Below are 18,549 nucleotides of genomic sequence, written 5' to 3'. Positions count from 1 at the left end.
TTTCTGGATCCTGGAGTGGGCCAATTTTGTATACATTCAATCTTTGTCTGGTCCATCTGAATCCCCTCGGGGGAGATGATGTAACCCAGGAACGGTAGTGTAGTCGTATCAAATACGCATTTCTCGAATTTTGCGTACAGGCAATGGGCTCTCAAACGGGCTAATACCCACCGCACGTGTCTTCTATGGTCTTGGATGTTGTCTGAATAAACCAATATGTCATCGAGGTAGACAATGACACAAACATCCAGTAGATCTCGAAAAATATCATTTATAAAATTTTGGAATGTTGCAGGTGCATTGCACAGTCCGAACGGCATCACTTGGTACTCAAAGAGTCCGTAACGGGTGCGAAAAGCGGTTTTCCACTCGTCTCCTTTTCTGATCCTTATCAAGTTATAAGCTCCTCTAAGGTCCAGTTTGGTATAGACAGTGGCAGTGCTGAGACGTTCAATCAGTTCGTTAATGAGAGGCAGTGGGTACCTGTTCTTTACCGTCACTTTGTTTAGGGCTCTATAGTCGATGATAGGACGGAGGCTGGAATCCTTGTTCCGAACAAAGAACATTCCCGATCCTGCGGGTGAAGTAGAGGCCCTAATGAATCCCTTTTTCAGGTTTTCCTCTAGATACTGTTTGAGGTGGTCTAGCTCAGGTTTCGCCAATGGGTAGATTCTCCCCTTAGGTATTTCACTTCCTGGAAGTAGATCTATGGGACAGTCGTATGTCCTCTGAGGCGGAAGCATCTCCGCATTCTTTGAACTGAACACGTCGGCGAAGTCCTGGTAGTGGTCTGGTACCTGGGTGCCGCCAACCAGTAGTATGGAATTTATAGGATAGCAGGTCTCCTGGCAATACCCCGAATCTAACCCTACCCTCCCTTGGTCCCATAGTAGTGTTGGTCTATGTAGTTTTAACCAAGGTAGTCCTAGTATGATAGGGAATAAAGGGGAGGGTATAATGTCAAAGGACATAAATTCGGTGTGGTTGTTTTCACACGTCACCATTATAGGTAGGGTTTGGTTTTGAACTGGGCCTGAGGCCGAAGTAGTACCGTCAATAAAACTCACGGACAACGGGGAATTCTTTTTGATCAATGGAATTTTATTTCGCTTAATCAACAGCGTATCGATAAAATTTCCGCAGGATCCTGTATCCACCATTGCGTCAACGGTAAGTCGATTTTGGTCCCACTGTAGAGTAAGAGAGGTGTATAAGTAACCCGGGGTTCTGATCTGGGGATCTACGATTTTACATAGAGAGTATCGCTTACCTTCGGACTTCTTCCGTATTACCGGGCAATCTTCTACCCCATGGCCTTCGGAAGAGCAATATAGGCAGAGATTCAGGTTGCGTCTTCTGGTTTTCTCTCTTTCTGTTAGAGCTATCTCCATCTTTTCTTCAGGGGGGTGCATCTCGGTTTGTCTACTGGGAGGTACATATCCATAGGACCGCTCTGCTCTGCATTCACGGAGACGCCTGTCGAGGATGGTGACACGTTGCATAAGACCATCAAGGGTGAGGGGCATGTCACCTCTTGCCAACTCATCCTTCAGTGCTTCAGAAAGGCCGAGACGGAACTGGTTCCTAAGACTGAGATCGTTCCACTCAGGCTCCCGAGCCCACCGCGTATATTCAGCGATAAAATCCTCAACAGGCCGTCTGCCTTGTTTAATGCTCCTGATGGCGGATTCCGCCGTCAGCTGCTTGCTATGGTCTTCATACAAGAGGGCCATGATTGTAAGAAATTGGTGGTAGTTGTCTAGGACGGGGTCCTCCCTCTCCAAGTAGGTATTTGCCCAGGCTCTGGGCTCCCCCCTAAGAAAGGAGATCATAGTGAGGACTTTTATCCGGTCAGTAGGGTAGGTCCTAGGACGAAGCTCAAACATTAATTTGGAAGCATTAATGAAATCTCGGAACTGCTTACGATCCCCTGAGAATAGTTCCGGAGGACTGACCATTGGCTCAGGTCCCTCCCTTGGGGGGTTTGTGTTCTGTACGACAAGGTCTCGCAATGTCTGGTTCTCTAGTTGCAGGTTCTGAACATCCTCTGAGAGGTTCTCAACCTTTTGTGAGAGGATGACGATGTGTCCTGCTAGTTCCGCTGGATCCATTGTGGTTCCACTAATATGTAATGCACCGAGCTGTTTTGCGAGGATCTCAACTGCGGAATCGTGTTGCATTAACCAGTGCCCAAGACCCAGAAGGAAAGTGAGGTTATAGATCAGGTTCAGTAGTGGATTCCCAGGCGGCTCTCTCAAACAACTGAGCAGAGAGTTAGGGATCCTAACATCATACACCTGTTCCCTGCTCTGAATGCATTATTAACGGCGAGATGCCATACGCCCTACAGGTGGATGCAGTAATTCATTTTGGTGTAGGCAACAGTTATAGTCCATAAATCATGTTTTGCATAACACACACCTTACTTGCATAACTTAAACAGAGAACGGAGTGCCTTGAATATTATTGCTTAGTTGGAAGGTATTGATAGTCCAGGTTATATTCAGCCACTGAATTTACTATACTTGCGGTTTGGTAGAATCCTGAGTAGCGTCCCGGATTGCCAGGGAGGTTAGTTGAGTAAGGAGTAAGGTTCCCAGGAGTTCTGGGGTCCGGATCCAATGCCTATGGGGGAGGCTTCAGTAGCAGTATGCACGGCGCACACTCCAAATTAGTGGAACGCTGTGCATAGCTGCCTCGGCGCTTATATGGGGTAGCTCCGCCCTGTGGGAGGAGCCCATGACGTCATCGCGCACGTTGCGTTCCAGCGTGGAACGCAAACGCCGCTGTGATGACCCGAGCAGTTGCTGCGCTCCAGATGGAACCACCCTGCCGATCCGTTACACCTAGTACCACCCCCATTGAAATTGACAGAGCACACCGTGCGCTGTGCCCACCGGCACCTGAGGGCTCAAGACCTAGAGACATCCTCTGTAGGATCCACTTTTATATTGTGAAAGAACAGATCCTCTTCAAGGCCCGTCAACACCACTCTCTGTCGTTTGAAGGATCCCCATCATGATCCTCCAAGACCTTGCCCGCTACATTCTTGCTCAAAGAGCAGCATTTAAACCTCTCCTTACTCTACTACAAGACAGAGGAATTGTCACGGCCTATGGTGTGTTTTGTGACACTTTTTTTCACTTGGTTGCCCATGGCAACGTGTGGTGTTGTGTGCATGTGGTGGCAGTGTCTCAGCCCTATGGCTGATCCCCAGGACATGGTTGCCACGCATGCTGTTGCCCGCGGCAACAGGTGAAGTGTGGGTTTATGTGTGTACTTCCCCTTTAAGTGGCCGTCTTCCCTTGCTTTGTGTTAGAAGGGTTAACTCCCTTCTGTGTGTGTGATCACCTGGTGTGTCTGAGTGTGGGTGTGGCTACTTTGGGCTATAAAGCCTCTGCTGTTTTCAGTTAGCTGAGGGGTTCTTCAGCCATGGTTGCTGGAGACATACTCCTGTTATACCATCTGCCAGTGGGGGCCACCCTTGTGGTCATAAGCTTTATGTATGGTGTTTAGTATATGTTTCTTTGGTCTTTATTTATTGCAGCATATGGTTTCCTGGTTTCCCGTGTGATGTGTGTTGTGTGTTGTGTCTCTTGTGTTGTTGTGGACAGCAGCACTTAGGGTCCATTCACACGTCCGTTGTTTCTTTCCTGATCTGGACCAGATCTGGACCAGATCTGGACCCTATCATTTTCAATGGGTCCTGAAAAAAATCGGACAGCACAATGTCTGATTTTTTTTCAGGACCCATTGAAAATGAATGGGTACAGATCTGGTCCAGATCTTTTCCGCAAAAAACGGAACAGATCAGGAAATAAACAACGGACGTGTGAATGGACCCTTATACATGGGTTCCAGGCTCTGTGTCTGTGGCAGGTAGGTGTGGTACTAGTCTCACTTACCTGCCATTGCCATATGTCTGTTTCTTTTTCCCCTGTCTTTATAGCTTGGCCAGTGAGACTCCTGTTCGTCCGTATCTAGGAGGAACAGGTAGTCTTACCCAGCTCCTAGTCCAGGGCCACCCAGAGGGCTAGCAGGAATATTAGGTTCCGGAGTATGAGCCCTCCTACCATCAGGGTCGGCTCATACAGGCTAGGAGACAGGGTCAGAATTAGGGATTGTTAGGAGGTGACCTGCTCCCTGATTCCTGTCCTGGCCATGCTCTGACCATCCATCTGCTGATACCGCACGGCTGAGGGTTTTCCCCATCCTCAGCCGTGACAGGAATACCTTATCGTTGGGGTTTCCCTTTTGCTTTGATAGCTGGCATAAGGTGTAACTATGAACTAGATTTTGCGTATATATGCGAAGAATGTGTTTAACTGTCTGAATACACGCTTAAAAGAAATTTTATTAATAATATATTAAAAATCGTGGCGAACCTGCCACATAATGAATTCGTCAGGCTAAACCTGGACAGGTGGCTCACTCCACAATTGTATGGGTATAGCCACTCAATCCACGCTTTCAAAACGTGCAAGACTGGAATTATCAATATTGTCTGCTTTATATATGTCTCCTGATAAATACCCAGATGCACTGACAATTACTCACTAAATGTGCTGGATATGCTTATGAATTATTAAGGGCACCAGCTATAACATTAGTAGCAGCTTACTCAATAAGCCGCAACAATGTATTACAAGTAGTGAGTATAGAACGATAGTGGATGGGATAGATAAGTTGCGGGTGAGAGCTTTATGTTTGAGCTCTACTTACAACCCTGCTAATCTTTGTCTCTATTATCCCATCACTAACTTGCAAAAGGACCGTCTCTGCCTATTCATGCGTCTGCTCGACGCGTTTCTATGTCACTGTATATCTAGTAACATGTCCTCAGGAGCAGAGTAACAGTGGCATCAGTGCAGTTTATTTAATCTCTGACAAACTTGCACTATGCACACTGGTAGAGAGAACGCTGCACGCTTCTGTTTGCGCGCGTGCAGCTCAAAGAGATACAGCCTCCGGCACTATGTTTGCAGCCGTCTCGCGGCCGCTCAGCCGCCGATCTCGTATCAAAGTCGCCACTCCCACTGGGCGGAGCTTCATCGGCAGGGGGTGACGTCACCCTGAAGAGGTGAAACGTTCTGCTGATCCGCTCTGTCTGATCTCCTATGCTAGGCGCTGTTGTGGGTATGTGTTATCGTGGGCACAAATTGCCTACCATCGTAGGAGAACACTGGAGATTGGTACCATTTCATAGGTGATGGTTGGACAATAAAAAACAGCACATGGGTGAACTTATATATATTTACACTTATGAGTCCCATATATCAAATCTTTAGGACAATTGATACATGGGATAGATTTATAGCCACCAGATCATATATGAAATACCATATCTTTAGATACAGTAGTACAGCATGTTCCTGGGGTAGTATACAAGGTATCTCATATGTCCTGGTATCTATATGATGTGGTGACTGATCTGTCCACAAAGGTCTGACAGCCTGTCCGCCAGCAGCGGCAGCTGTGCAGGGACCAGGAGCCGCGCAGGGGGCCAGGCAAGTAGAATCAGTGTGAGGAGCCCAGACATATGGGGCATTTCCAGGCTTGCATAACCCCTTTAAACCTAATATTTTTGGCTTTAAGAAGCTACAAATTCTTTCAAGCCACCCTCCAACGGAATAAATCTGAAGTAAAACTATTAACATAATTAACCATGCCCACTTTTGCACCTACCTTTTAAAAACTGGAGTGAGTGGTGTAAAATTGCAAAATGTCTTCATTTATTGGGAAAATAAGCCTAAACTGTAGCAAAAGCCCTATTTTGCAAGTTTTTAAGTCCAGATTCATGAAATGCAGGGCTTGATACTGTAATACTGTAGACATACCTGAGTACCAGAGATTTCTGTGGGCTCTGAATTTATAGCTGTGCTGGGCCTGGGATTTCTGCAATATGAAGTTAAATAAGATTGATATAACCTTTTTCTGTATTTAATGGCCCACATTTACTAAAACTGTCTAAAGGTAACAGTCTAAAGTTAGATGAACAGGGGGGAATGTATCATGACTGTACTTTTTGAAGTCAGGTTTGCTTTGACTTTCAGTTGTTAAAGGGATATCAAATTTATCAAAAGTCGTGTAGTCATGTTTTTTTTTAATGTGGCACATCTTTAAACCTCGTAGTTTTATCTAGAAACGCTACTTCATTTTTCGTATTCCACCATCTCCCCTCACTGTAATGATTTAGCAACATTTTTTCTTCCAATTTTTTAATTGATAAATCTAGTTAATACACCAAACCATAGACACCTTTAAACCACTTTACAAACAAACAACCTTCAAAAAAATAATAATAAAGCTTTATTGTGTATATAAATAACATAAATATTTTTTTATTTTTATTAAAAATCACATAATGCAAGGACAGGTGGCAGAAAAAGCATCGTCCAGAGATCACATAATTTGCAAATGGGGGTGAATATGGAAAGGTGTATATATTATAATGTATGGTCTGGACTACATCCACTGGGATAGTACCCTGTAAACAAGATAACTACAAATAGTTCCAGGAATAAATAGTAATAACTGTGTCCAGACCAGAGTATAAAAAACTAATACCAATATTCAAACTCACACATTTGCAATTGTGGTCAATGGTGGACGTGACCCCAAGGCGTGTTTTGGCATACCTTCGTCTGGGGGTACCATAATAGATGCAGGTAGTGCTCAAGCACAGTGTACTGTACACCCGTGACTAAGGCTACTTTCACACTCACGTTTGGTGCAGATACGTCATGGATGGATCCGTTCAGATAATACAACCGTCTGCATCCGTTTAGAACGGATCCGTTTGTATTATCTTTAACATAGCCAAGACGATTCCGTCTTGAATACCATTGAAAGTCAATGGAGGACGGATCCGTTTTTTATTGTGTCAGATTGTGTCATAGAAAACGGATCCGTCCCCATTAACTTAAATTGTGTGTCAGAACGGATCCGTTTGGCCCAGTTTCATCAGACGGACACCAAAACGCTGCAAGCAGCGTTTTGGTGTCCGCCTCCAAAGCGGAATGGACATGGAACAGAGGCAAACTGATACACTCTGAGCAGATCCTTTTCCATTCAGAATGCATTAGGGCAAAATGAATCCATTTTGGACCGCTTGTGAGAGCCCTGAACGGATCTCACAGACGGAAAGCCAAAACGCCAGTGTGAAAGTAGCCTTAGGTGTTATGAGTGCTTGGCCTGTTTGGTCTGTTTTGTTTATTCACTTTACAAACAAGTTGCAAATTCTGTCGGAAAATGCCACAGGAGCAAAAATGTGTTACTTTTGTATGCCAGAAAACTTGCATTCAAACTTGATGCATTACCCTCAGAGGCATAGCTATAGGGGTTTCAGAGGTAGCAGTCGCTACCAGGCACAGGAGCCTAAGGGGGCCCAAAGACTCTTGTGCTGCATAAGAAGAATCTGGTATTATAGAAAGTTATAAAGTGTCCAAAAACAATAAAGAACCTGGATCACACCTCCTCATGCTATGCTTTGATCTAATAACTGCTTCTCAGCATAACTAACATCACTTCTCAGCGCCATAAATAGTATACAGGCCCCTATGTTGCATGCTTATATGAGGCATTAGTACACATTTTGATAAATAAGCATAAGCCCACTCACCACGACAAAGTTGCCTGCTTGAGTGGGAATTTCGCGCGGCACTGTGTGGCGACCACCGGCCACCCACCAACCCACTAGCACAGTATCACAGCAACAATGGCCACCACACAGCATCGCATCAAGTGAACAGTTGTCAAAGCTCACCTTATATGCTCTCAGGAACTCCAACTGAGAGCTGGTAAGAATTTGTGAACTCTCATGTAGTCTCCTGCTAATTAAAATCACCTTGGTCGAACGGGAGGAGTGCTAATACCAGAGTGCAAAAAAAGGAAAGGAACTATAAAATATTCAAAAATAGGAATAAACCTGGATCATACCTCCTCATGCTATGCTTAGATCTTGTATTATAGAAAGTGCAGGTCAAGTTACACCTGGCAGGAGGGAAGGGGTTAGGTCAAGAATTTGGCATGGGGGGTGCCGTTTAAATTTTTGCCTCAGGCAGCACAAAGGCTATGTGATTCCCTGCCCCTGGCCACAAAGCACTGAGGGAAGGGGGACCAAAGCTGAAGTCTTTCAGCAGGGCCCATGAGCCTTTACCTATGCCCCTGATTACCCCTAATATCTTGAACTGCACCAGATTTATCACAGTGGCTGATGCTGGATTATAAATTAGGCATACCTAGGCTACATACTCTACGTTTACACCATCTATTTTTGGCTTATTAAGAAAATGCACTAAAATGTTGGCACACGTTTTGGCGCATAACAGCATATTTAAGCCATGTTTCTCTCCTGCGAAGCCATGTCCCCATTTAACTCAACTATGTTCCCTTATCGGACAAGTGGCAAAATGTGTCTGAAAGAGTTCCGGTTGCGGTGCTGCCATGGAAGGCAGCCAGAGGCGAGCACCTTGTACTAACTTGGCCAACAAACTTCACTATCCCCTTCAAATTGGGATGAAGTCCCTGCAAAACGTCACTCACTAGTTCTGTTGGATACCTATATAATTAGCAATCCATACAAATCAGAAAGGCCTGCTCAAATTAAACAAGCTCACAACGGCAGCACCTGCAATGGTGGAACATGTGGCACTAGAAGGCTCTAACAGTATGGACGCACAGCAGCTGTCCGATGTGGAAGAATCTCTGAATGGGTCACAAGTGGACTACTGGCATCTAGCAATCAAGGTTGCAGCAAGAATCTTACCTGACCTGCAGGAGTCCCTAGCAACAATGGTGACCCAGTCGTTTCAGAAATTCAGGCCGACATGCAACAACTGGAGGAACTGAATGCTAAATGTCACCTGATAGAAACTGATGCAGCAGCTACCCTAGCTGAACTGAAAGCTGCAAGAGATTAAGCGTCTGAGATAGAAAGTGGAGGACATGGAGAATCGCTCCAGAAAGAGCAAACGCCACATCATTGGGCTCCCAGAATCCATCTACCCGCGTGAGCTGCCCCATATCTGTGAAACTGAGATACCTGAGGCTGTCGGCATCCAGATCTCCTGCAAAGTTGAACGGGCACACAGAGTAGGCCCTGATTTGAGACCATCGAAACAGTGCCACTTGCCAGCATGCAGAGATATCTAACCCTCCCCCATGTCAATGGCCCAGGCAAGCCATTGTGAAGTATTTAAACTACTTCCGATATTCTAAAAGCTTATGAGGAAAAAACAAGCTGCCATTTTGATAAGGGTGTCTCATCGGGTGTTGCTATTTAATGACTTTTCTGTGCCAAAAAGCTTTCTCTCCAATATGATCGGATCACTACAACAAGAAGATCAAGTTTGCCCTTATATATCCTGCGATACTGAAATTATTCCATGAGGTGGTGATGGAGACAAGCCTCCCTAACATCAAGGGTGACGCTAGGGAGGCTCATCCCCCGTCACCACCTGCCATTGGCTGCTCCCGCCAACACCGGATGTTTTCATCCGCGTACAGGGAGAAGTGGCAGTGTGGGGACCAGGAGTAGCACAGGGAGCAGGGAGCCAGGTAAGTATATTCAGTGTGAGGGGCCGGACATGTGGGGAACATTTTTTGGTCTCGGCTAAACCCTTTAACTTCCGATAACTGAAAGAAGTGAAGTTACCGGGCATTTCAACCCAGAGGAGACAAGTAGCTTTACACAGGTATGTGGCTGAAGACAGTGTAAATGTCTGATTATTGAGAACCCTGAGAGACTACATGTGAGGGAGAGGGAAACTCCCCTTACACAGGCGTGCAGCCGATGACAGGGTTAACCCAGAGTTATTTGTCCAATATTATTTTCCACTGTTCTAAGTCTTAACTGTTATTTACTGCCAAATTTACAGTAAAATCCTAAGGAAAAACTGCTTTCAGTTTCCTGCACTTTACAAAATTATGTTTTACTGATCGAAAAATAATAAAATAAAAAAACTGCTATGCCTTTCAGCGGCAAACAGCCACCTTCCTTAGGTAGTTTTGTTTTTTATTTTATCAATAAAACATAATTTTACAAGATACCAATACAGTACCCAGAGTCTCCCGTTTTTTATATGTGTCTCTTCTGATTCTGTTCTGGCTCCTGGTGGATGTCTCTGGCAGGAAGGTGTAGCTTTTGCTATTATCTGTTGTGCTTGGAGTGCACAACTAATTTTGGTAAGGAGCTGCATGCAATAGGGATGAGTACCTTACTGTTAAAGGTGTTACACTAAAGGAGCAGTCCTGCTAGTGGCATACCTCCAAAAGTGGCAGCCCAAGCAACTGCTATGGGGCCTGGGGCGGGGGGGGGGGGGGGCAGAGTACATGCAAGGCCATGCACCCTACAATGTCTGCAGTTATTTATGTATTATGCCGCTCCGCTGGGACCTGCTTCCCCTCTTCTCAGGCGCCCCTTCCCCACTGTGTGCACACACAGTGCACATACCAGCACAGATGTCCCTGACCCTTCCAGCGCTGCAGCCAGGCTAATACTCGTGTGATAAAAATATGAAGGTTTACAAACAACATCTCCTAGCAACCATCAGTGAAAAACGCATTGCATCCGCACTTTCAGATGCAATGCGTTTTTCACTGAAGCCCCATTGTCTTATATAGGGCCAGGGTTGCGTGAAAAACGCAGAATATAGAACATGCAGCGTTTTTCACAGAACACAGAACTGATGCATGAAAAAACAACGCTCATGTACACAGACACATTGAAATGAATGGGTCAGGATTCAGTGTGGGTGCTATGTGCTCACGTCACGCACTGCACCCGCGCTGAAAACTCGCTCGTGTGAAAGGGGCCTAACGGTTTCAATAGGTTATTTATACATTGTATTTCTTTCTTTATTGGCAAATGAGGTTGTGGCAGGGGAAGAGCCAGGGCAGGGATGGGATAGAGGTGGGTAGGGGACAGAGTTAGGGGGCACAATTCAGATTCCTGCTATGGGGCCCAAGGATTTCTATGTACGCCCCTGAGTCCTGCATCTCCTTTCATTATGTTGCACATTATCCCCGTACTGTGTTCAAGTTCATGGAACTTGTAAATTTGATTTCTTATCCTTCTGCTGTAACTTCATTGACATATTATTCCATTATTGTGATAAGTAGAGTTGAGCGAACACCTGGATGTTCGGGTTCGAGAAGTTCGGCCGAACATCCCGGAAATGTTCGGGTTCGGGATCCGAACCCGATCCGAACTTCGTCCCGAACCCGAACCCCATTGAAGTCAATGGGGACCCGAACTTTTCGGCACTAAAAAGGCTGTAAAACAGCCCAGGAAAGAGCTAGAGGGCTGCAAAAGGCAGCAACATGTAGGTAAATCCCCTGCAAACAAATGTGGATAGGGAAATGAATTAAAATAAAAATTAAATAAATAAAAATTAACCAAAATCAATTGGAGAGAGGTTCCATAGCAGAGAATCTGGCTTCCCGTCACCCACCACTGGAACAGTCCATTCTCAGATATTTAGGCCCCGGCACCCAGGCAGAGGAGAGAGGTCCCGTAACAGAGAATCTGTCTTCATGTCAGCAGAGAATTAGTCTGCATGTCATAGCAGAGAATGAGGCTTCACGTCAGCCACCACTGCAACAGTCCATTGGCATATATTTAGGCCCAGCACACACACAGGCAGAGGAGAGAGGTCCCGTAACAGAGAATCTGGCTTCATGTCAGCAGAGAATCAGTCTGCATGTCATAGCAGAGAATCAGGCTTCACGTCAGCCACCACTGCAACAGTCCATTGTCATAAATTTAGGCCCAGCACCCAGGCAGAGGAGAGAGGTCCCGTAACAGAGAATCTGGCTTCATGTCAGCAGAGAATCAGTCTTCATATCATAGCAGAGAATCAGGCTTCACGTCACCCACCACTGTAAGAGTCAATTTTCATAAATTTAGGCCCAGAACCCAGGCAGAGGAGAAAGGTCCCGTAACAGAGAATCTGGCTTCATGTCAGCAGAGAATCAGTCTTCATATCATAGCAGAGAATCAGGCTTCACGTCACCCACCACTGTAAGAGTCAATTTTCATAAATTTAGGCCCAGAACCCAGGCAGAGGAGAAAGGTCCCGTAACAGACAATCTGGCTTCATGTCAGCAGAGAATCAGTCTTCATATCATAGCAGAGAATCAGGCTTCACGTCACCCACCACTGTAAGAGTCAATTTTCATAAATTTAGGCCCAGAACCCAGGCAGAGGAGAAAGGTCCCGTAACAGACAATCTGGCTTCATGTCAGCAGAGAATCAGTCTTCATATCATAGCAGAGAATCAGGCTTCACGTCACCCACCACTGTAAGAGTAAATTTTCATAAATTTAGGCCCAGAACCCAGGCAGAGGAGAAAGGTCCCGTAACAGACAATCTGGCTTCATGTCAGCAGAGAATCAGTCTTCATATCATAGCAGAGAATCAGGCTTCACGTCACCCACCACTGTAAGAGTCAATTTTCATAAATTTAGGCCCAGAACCCAGGTAGAGGAGAAAGGTCCCGTAACAGACAATCTGGCTTCATGACAGCAGAGAATCAGTCTGCATGTCATAGCAGAGAATCAGGCTTCACGTCAGCCACCACTGCAACAGTCCATTGTCATAAATTTAGGCCCAGCACCCAGGCAGAGGAGAGAGGTCCCGTAACAGAGGATCTGGCTTCATGTCAGCAGAGAATCAGTCTGCATGTCATAGCAGAGAATGAGGCTTCACGTCAGCCACCACTGCAACAGTCCATTGGCATATATTTAGGCCCAGCACACACACAGGCAGAGGAGAGAGGTCCCGTAACAGACAATCTGGCTTCATGTCAGCAGAGAATTAGTCTGCATGTCATAGCAGAGAATGAGGCTTCACGTCACCCACCACTGCAACAGTCCATTGGCATATATTCAGGCCCAGCACCCAGGCAGAGGAGAGAGGTCCCGTAACAGAGGATCTGGCTTCATGTCAGCAGAGAATCAGTCTGCATGTCATAGCAGAGAATGAGGCTTCACGTCAGCCACCACTGCAACAGTCCATTGTCATAAATTTAGGCCCAGCACCCAGGCAGAGGAGAGAGGTCCCGTAAAAGAGGATCTGGCTTCATGTCAGCAGAGAATCAGTCTGCATGTCATAGCAGAGAATCAGGCTTCACGTCAGCCACCACTGCAACAGTCCATTGTCATAAATTTAGGCCCAGCACCCAGGCAGAGGAGAGAGGTCCCGTAAAAGAGGATCTGGCTTCATGTCAGCAGAGAATCAGTCTGCATGTCATAGCAGAGAATCAGGCTTCACGTCAGCCACCACTGCAACAGTCCATTGTCATAAATTTAGGCCCAGCACCCAGGCAGAGGAGAGAGGTCCCATAACAGAGGATCTGGCTTCATGTCAGCAGAGAATCAGTCTGCATGTCATAGCAGAGAATCAGGCTTCACGTCAGCCACCACTGCAACAGTCCATTGTCATAAATTTAGGCCCAGCACCCAGGCAGAGGAGAGAGGTCCCGTAACAGACAATCTGGCTTCATGTCAGCAGAGAATTAGTCTGCATGTCATAGCAGAGAATCAGGCTTCATGTCAGCCACCACTGCAACAGTCCATTGGCATATATTTAGGCCTAGCACACAGGCAGAGGAGAGGTTCATTCAACTTTGGGTAGCATCGCAATATAATGGTAAAATGAAAATAAAAATAGGATTGAATGAGGAAGTGCCCTGGAGTCCAATAATATATGGTTATGGGGAGGTAGTTAATGTCTAATCTGGACAAGGGACGGACAGGTCCTGTGGGATCCATGCCTGGTTCATTTTTATGAACGTCAGCTTGTCCACATTGGCTGTAGACAGGCGGCTGCGTTTGTCTGTAATGACGCCCCCTGCCGTGCTGAATACACGTTCAGACAAAACGCTGGCTGCCGGGCAGGCCAGCACCTCCAAGGCATAAAAGGCTAGCTCTGGCCACGTGGACAATTTAGAGACCCAGAAGTTGAATGGGGCCGAACCATCAGTCAGTACGTGGAGGGGTGTGCACACGTACTGTTCCACCATGTTAGTGAAATGTTGCCTCCTGCTAACACGTTGCGTATCAGGTGGTGGTGCAGTTAGCTGTGGCGTGTTGACAAAAGTTTTCCACATCTCTGCCATGCTAACCCTGCCCTCAGAGGAGCTGGCCGTGACACAGCTGCCTTGGCGACCTCTTGCTCCTCCTCTGCCTTGGCCTTGGGCTTCCACTTGTTCCCCTGTGACATTTGGGAATGCTCTCAGTAGCGCGTCTACCAACGTGCGCTTGTACTCGCGCATCTTCCTATCACGCTCCAGTGCAGGAAGTAAGGTGGGCACATTGTCTTTGTAGCGTGGATCCAGCAGGGTGGCAACCCAGTAGTCCGCACAGGTTAAAATGTGGGCAACTCTGCTGTCGTTGCGCAGGCACTGCAGCATGTAGTCGCTCATGTGTGCCAGGCTGCCCAGGGGTAAGGACAAGCTGTCCTCTGTGGGAGGCGTATCGTCATCGTCCTGCCTTTCCCCCCAGCCACGCACCAGTGATGGACCCGAGCTGCGTTGGGTGCCACCCCGCTGTGACCATGCTTCATCCTCATCCTCCTCCACCTCCTCCTCATCCTCGTCCTCCTCGTCCTCCAGTAGTGGGCCCTGGCTGGCCACATTTGTACCTGGCCTCTGCTGTTGCAAAAAACCTCCCTCTGAGTCACTTCGAAGAGACTGGCCTGAAAGTGCTAAAAATGACCCCTCTTCCTCATCCTCCTCCTCCTCCTCCTGGGCCACCTCCTGTTCCATCATCGCCCTAAGTGTTTTCTCAAGGAGACATAGAAGTGGTATTGTAACGCTGATAACGGTGTCATCGCCACTGGCCATGTTGGTGGAGTACTCGAAACAGCGCAACAGGGCACACAGGTCTCGCATGGAGGCCCAGTCATTGGTGGTGAAGTGGTGCTGTTCTGTAGTGCGACTGACCCGTGCGTGCTGCAGCTGAAACTCCACTATGGCCTGCTGCTGCTCGCACAGTCTGTCCAGCATGTGCAAGGTGGAGTTCCACCTGGTGGGCACGTCGCATATGAGGCGGTGAGCGGGAAGGCCGAAGTTACGCTGTAGCGCAGACAGGCGAGCAGCGGCAGGATGTGAACGCCGGAAGCGCGAACAGACGGCCCGCACTTTATGCAGCAGCTCTGACATGTCGGGGTAGTTGTGAATGAACTTCTGCACCACCAAATTCAGCACATGCGCCAAGCAAGGGATGTGCGTCAAATTGGCTAGTCCCAGAGCTGCAACGAGATTTCGCCCATTATCACACACCACCAGGCCGGGCTTGAGGCTCACCGGCAGCAACCACTCGTCGGTCTGTTGTTCAATACCCCGCCACAACTCCTGTGCGGTGTGGGGCCTGTCCCCCAAACATATGAGTTTCAGAATGGCCTGCTGACGTTTACCCCGGGCTGTGCTGAAGTTGGTGGTGAAGGTGTGTGGCTGACTGGATGAGCAGGTGGAAGAAGAGGAGGAGGAAGCCGAGAAGGAGGAGGTGGCAACAGGAGGCAAAGAATGTTGCCCTGCGATCCTTGGCGGCGGCAGGACGTGCGCCAAACAGCTCTCCGCCTGGGGCCCAGCTGCCACTACATTTACCCAGTGTGCAGTTAGGGAGATATAGCGTCCCTGGCCGTGCTTACTGGTCCACGTATCTGTGGTTAGGTGGACCTTGCTACAGATGGCGTTGCGCAGTGCACACTTGATTTTATCGGATACTTGGTTGTGCAGGGAAGGCACGGCTCTCTTGGAGAAGTAGTGCCGGCTGGGAACAACATACTGTGGGACAGCAAGCGACATGAGCTGTTTGAAGCTGTCTGTGTCCACCAGCCTAAATGACAGCATTTCATAGGCCAGTAGTTTAGAAATGCTGGCATTCAGGGCCAGGGATCGAGGGTGGCTAGGTGGGAATTTACGCTTTCTATCAAATGTTTGTGAGATGGAGAGCTGAACGCTGGCGTGTGACATGGTTGAGACGCTTGGTGACGGAGGTGGTGGTGGTGGTGTTGGTGGTACATCCCCTGTTTGCTGGGCGGCAGGTGCCAACGTTCCTCCAGAGGCGGAGGAAGAGGCCGAGGCGGCAGCAGCAGAATAGGCCGAGGCGGCAGCAGCAGAAGAGGTAGCAGGGGGAGCCTGAGTGACTTCCTTGGTTTTAAGGTGTTTACTCCACTGCAGTTCATGCTTTGCATGCAGGTGCCTGGTCATGCAGGTTGTGCTCAGGTTCAGAACGTTAATGCCTCGCTTCAGGCTCTGATGGCACAGCGTGCAAACCACTCGGGTCTTGTCGTCAGCACATTGTTTGAAGAAGTGCCATGCCAGGGAACTCCTTGAAGCTGCCTTTGGGGTGCTCGGTCCCAGATGGCGGCGGTCAGTAGCAGGCGGAGTCTCTTGGCGGCGGGTGTTCTGCTTTTGCCCACTGCTCCCTCTTTTGCTACGCTGTTGGCTCGGTCTCACCACTGCCTCTTCCTCCGAACTGTGAAAGTCAGTGGCACGACCTTCATTCCATGTGGGGTCTAGGACCTCATCGTCCCCTGCATCGTCTTCCACCCAGTCTTGATCCCTGACCTCCTGTTCAGTCTGCACACTGCAGAAAGACGCAGCAGTTGGCACCTGTGTTTCGTCATCATCAGAGACATGCTGAGGTGGTATTCCCATGTCCTCATCATCAGGAAACATAAGTGGTTGTGCGTCAGTGCATTCTATGTCTTTCACCGCTGGGGAAGGGCTAGGTGGATGCCCTTGGGAAACCCTGCCAGCGGAGTCTTCAAACAGCATAAGAGACTGCTGCATAACTTGAGGCTGAGACAGTTTCCCTGGTATGCATGGGGGTGATGTGACAGACTGATGGGGTTGGTTTTCAGGCGCCATCTGTGCGCTTTCTGCAGAAGACTGGGTGGGAGATAATGTGAACGTGCTGGATCCACTGTCGGCCACCCAATTGACTAATGCCTGTACCTGCTCAGGCCTTACCATCCTTAGAACGGCATTGGGCCCCACCATATATCGCTGTAAATTCTGGCGGCTACTGGGACCTGAGGTAGTTGGTACACTAGGACGTGTGGATGTGGCAGAACGGCCACGTCCTCTCCCAGCACCAGAGGGTCCACTAACACCACCACGACCATGTCCACGTCCGCGTCCCTTACTAGATGTTTTTCTCATTGTTATGGTTCACCACAACAACAAATATATTATTTGGCCCAATGTATTGTATTCAAATTCAGCGGGATATAAATTTGAGGCCTAGTATTTAGGCGCTGGGTGACCGGTATGGATTTAGTGACAGAATTAGACTTGGAAATGCACAGAAGCGTGTGTGTGAAGTTATTCTGAATGACCCAATGTGCACCTTGAATATTATATACCCTTTTTGGGATAGATTTCAAATAGCTCTGATATAGCAGGAACCACTAAATTATGAAATTGCTAAATTGGGAATTGTACTTCAACCCAGAACAAAAAATGTGCTTTGACGGGCACTAAATAACTTTCCCAGCTACAACAGGACAGCGGTAACGAGAGATTTAGAGGGATTTAAATTTGAGGCCTAGTATTTAGGCGCTGGGTCACCGGTATGGATTTAGTGACAGAATTAGACTTGGAAATGCACAGAAGCGTGTGTGTGAAGTTATTCTGAATGACCCAATGTGCACCTTCAATATTATATACCCTTTTAGGGATAGATTTCAAATAGCTCTGATATAGCAGAAACCACTAAATTATGAAATTGCTAAATTGGGAATTGTACTTCAACCCAGAACAAAAAATGTGCTTTGACGGACACTAAATATCTTGCCCAGCAACAACAGTACAGCGGTGGGTAACGAGAGATTTAGAGGGATTTAAATTTGAGGCCTAGTATTTAGGCGCTGGGTCACCGGTATGGATTTAGTGACAGAATTAGACTTGGAAATGCACAGAAGCGTGTGTGTGAAGTTATTCTGAATGACCCTATGTGCACCTTCAATATTATATACCCTTTTAGGGATAGATTTCAAATAGCTCTGATATAGCAGAAACCACTAAATTATGAAATTGCTAAATTGGGAATTGTACTTCAACCCAGAACAAAAAATGTGCTTTGACGGACACTAAATATCTTGCCCAGCAACAACAGTACAGCGGTGGGTAACGAGAGATTTAGAGGGATTTAAATTTGAGGCCTAGTATTTAGGCGCTGGGTCACCGGTATGGATTTAGTGACAGAATTAGACTTGGAAATGCACAGAAGCGTGTGTGTGAAGTTATTCTGAATGACCCTATGTGCACCTTCAATATTATATACCCTTTTAGGGATAGATTTCAAATAGCTCTGATATAGCAGAAACCACTAAATTATGAAATTGCTAAATTGGGAATTGTACTTCAACCCAGAACAAAAAATGTGCTTTGACGGACACTAAATATCTTGCCCAGCAACAACAGTACAGCGGTGGGTAACGAGAGATTTAGAGGGATTTAAATTTGAGGCCTAGTATTTAGGCGCTGGGTCACCGGTATGGATTTAGTGACAGAATTAGACTTGGAAATACACAGTAGC

Source organism: Bufo gargarizans, chromosome 1, assembly GCF_014858855.1.
Source record: "Bufo gargarizans isolate SCDJY-AF-19 chromosome 1, ASM1485885v1, whole genome shotgun sequence".
In the NCBI taxonomy this organism is placed as follows: Eukaryota; Metazoa; Chordata; class Amphibia; order Anura; family Bufonidae; genus Bufo; species Bufo gargarizans.
This window is presented reverse-complemented; position numbering follows the sequence as displayed.